Raw genomic sequence first — 2971 nt, 5'->3', positions numbered from 1 at the left:
CATCAGAGACCTCAGTGTTACATCTTCTTCTTTAAAAGAAGTGCTGGTGGAGATTTTGGTTAAAGGGTTATTGGCTCCTTATAAACTGAAATCAGAGGGTGCATTATATATTATCCTTTATATACTGTATGTTACATATTACATATTATAATATTTTTTCTTATCTTCCCCATCTTCTCCAGTAAGAACACACAAATACATCTGACCTGCATTTGAGCTGCCAAGGTAATTAACAGCCTTGATGGGGTAGGCTGAGCCATGATAATGAGGAACTGATCCAGCAGACCACTTAACTACATGCTTTTTCTAGGTATTGGCCTAGACTTCAGTGGGACTACTCACAAGCCTTAAGGTAAGTATGTACTTTCTATGGTCAGTACCTTTACCACCTAAAGCAGGGTAACACCACAAGAACCAATGGTGTGCACGGGAACAGAGTCAGGCCCCATACATGAAATATCTCGTGAGCAAGGAACTGCCCTTCCAAGAGCATTTATGCTCTTCTGTTGGGAGTACGTCTTGGGTGAATTTGAGGATGTTTCTGAGGATGGGATTTAGGTGGCGTCATAAACCAGCAGTGTTGAACTGGGCTTTTGATCATGAAGAAAACCAGAAATGGTGGAATCTGAAAGGACACAATAACCAAATGTCATGTCCTCTCTGAACCCAGTTCTGGTGGCTGAGCCCAAAGCACATGAAAGAGGAGAGCCATCTGTGCCACCTTCTGACACCAGGAGATTTACCACATCAGTTCAGCCTTGGGAACCAAATCCACCACTCCATCCAAGCAAATCCAGCCAGCCACTCAAGTATCCCCTTCTGAGCAAGGTACCGTTGCTGAGCTCAGCCATGGGCAATACCAGAGGTCGACTGCAAGCATGCTTTCAGATGCCTCAGGTGAAAATACATTCATTTTGCTCATCCTCATGGGAAAAAGCACCCACATGGTGACTTAGACCATCAAAATCTATTTCCTAGTGGAGGCAGGCTAAGCTAGTTACTATGGATAAAATGATGGGTTATAGCTTTCCACATCTTGACAGTTTCACTGTTTTCAATGGTGTCCCCATTCAGCCTGTCCCTGGACAGGGAGACCAAATCCCCTTTGGAACAGATCTGATGTTGCTTTGTGAGCCAACAAGAAGAGACTTAATTTGTGCCTGTTATATCCACCTGATGGTCAACTTGCAGCATGCCAGACCACAAGAGAAACTAATTACCATCAGCATAAATCACATTACTCTAGCCAGTTTGGATTCCTGGAAAAACTAGCTTTGAGGGATGTCAGACTCAACATCAACAGATGGTGTTTCTGACTGAAGAGGAAACGTGTCCTTGATCAGACCATCACTGCTTAGGGCACTGATGCTCTTGTTTCTCACCCAACATTCTTCACCCAAGGGCTGAGGCTTTACATGGCAGCACACAGTCTACAGTGATGGTTAAGACCTGGAAATACAGCTGGTGCTGAAAAGCAAGGTCAGGGTGATGTGGTTCATGTCCCTTCAAAATGTCTAACACCTTGGACACAGATGAGATCTCTTGGAAGTTTTTGCGGCTTACAAAAACTCTGGGGCCCCTTGTGGCTCCATCTGCAGCGTGACAGTAGAACACTTCACAAGGTGAGTCCTTAACTCTGCAGAGCAGCAAAAGAAGCAAGACTTAAGTGAAAATTAAAGATCAAAACTGGGAGTCCTTATTTGTCCTTATGTGAAGGTCTGGAAACCTTTTCAATGGGTATCATGTAATGGCAACCAGGTACGACCTGGTTGCCATTACAGAAACCTGGTGGGATGAATCCCATGACTGGAATGTAGCTATTGATGGCTACAGGCTGTTCAGAAGGGACAGGCGAGGAAGGAGGGGCGGGGGCGTTGCCCTTTACATCAAGAAATCATTACAGTGTGAAGAGCTGTCCCTGAAGAATAGCCACGAGCAGGTCGAAAGCTTATGGGTAAGAATCAGAGAGAGAGGCAACAAAGGGAACCTGGTGGTTGGTGTCTACTACAGGCCGCCAGATCAAGAGGAGCTGACTGACGAAGCATTCTTCCTCCAACTCCGGGAGGCTTCGCGCTCGCAGGCCCTCGTCCTGCTGGGGGACTTCAACCACCCCGACATCTGCTGGAAAACCAACACGGCAAGATGTAGGCCATCCAGCAGGTTTCTCGAATGCATTGAGGACAACTTCTTAAGCCAGGTAATAGACACCCCTACCCGAGGGGATGCGATACTGGACCTGGTGGTCACCAATGCAAGCGAGCTCGTCGGAGATGTCCAGATCGGAGGCAGCCTGGGCTGCAGTGATCACGCGCTGGTAGAGCTCACGCTCCTGAGGGAAATGGGAAGGACAAAGAGTATAGTCAGGACCCTGAATTTTAGAAAAGCCAACTTCCAGCTCCTCAAGGAGATAGTCAGTAGGACTCCCTGGGAAACGGCCCTCAGGGACAGGGGAGCAGAACAGAGCTGGCAGATCTTTAAGGAAGTGGTCCACAGAGCGCAGGAGCTATCGATCCCTAGGTGTAAGAAATCAAGCAAAGAAGGGAAGAGACCAGCGTGGTTGAGACAGGAGATGCTGGTCAAGCTAAGGAGGAAGAGGGAACTGCACAGGCAGTGGAAGCAGGGACAGGCATCCTGGGAAGAGTATAGGGAAGTGGTCCGGTTGTGTAGGAATGGGGTCAGGGAGGCGAAGGCGCAGCTGGAGCTTAACTTGGCTAGGGATGCAAAGAATAATAAAAAGGGATTCTACAGGTATATCAGCCGGAAAAGGAAGGTTAAAGAGAGTGTACCCCCGCTGATAAGCGAGACCGGCAGGCTGGTAACAGCAGATGAGGAGAAGGCTGAGGTACTCAACAACTTTTTTGCCTCAGTCTTCACTGGCAACCTCTCTCCTCACCCCTCCCAAGTCGATGGATGGCATGAGGGGGACCGGGAGGGCGAAACCCCTCCTGCTGTAGGAGAAGACCAGGTTCGT

This window comes from Egretta garzetta, unplaced genomic scaffold (genome assembly GCF_000687185.1).
Source record: "Egretta garzetta isolate BGI_Z169 unplaced genomic scaffold, ASM68718v1 scaffold145, whole genome shotgun sequence".
In the NCBI taxonomy this organism is placed as follows: Eukaryota; Metazoa; Chordata; class Aves; order Pelecaniformes; family Ardeidae; genus Egretta; species Egretta garzetta.
Note: the sequence above shows the minus strand (reverse complement) of the source record.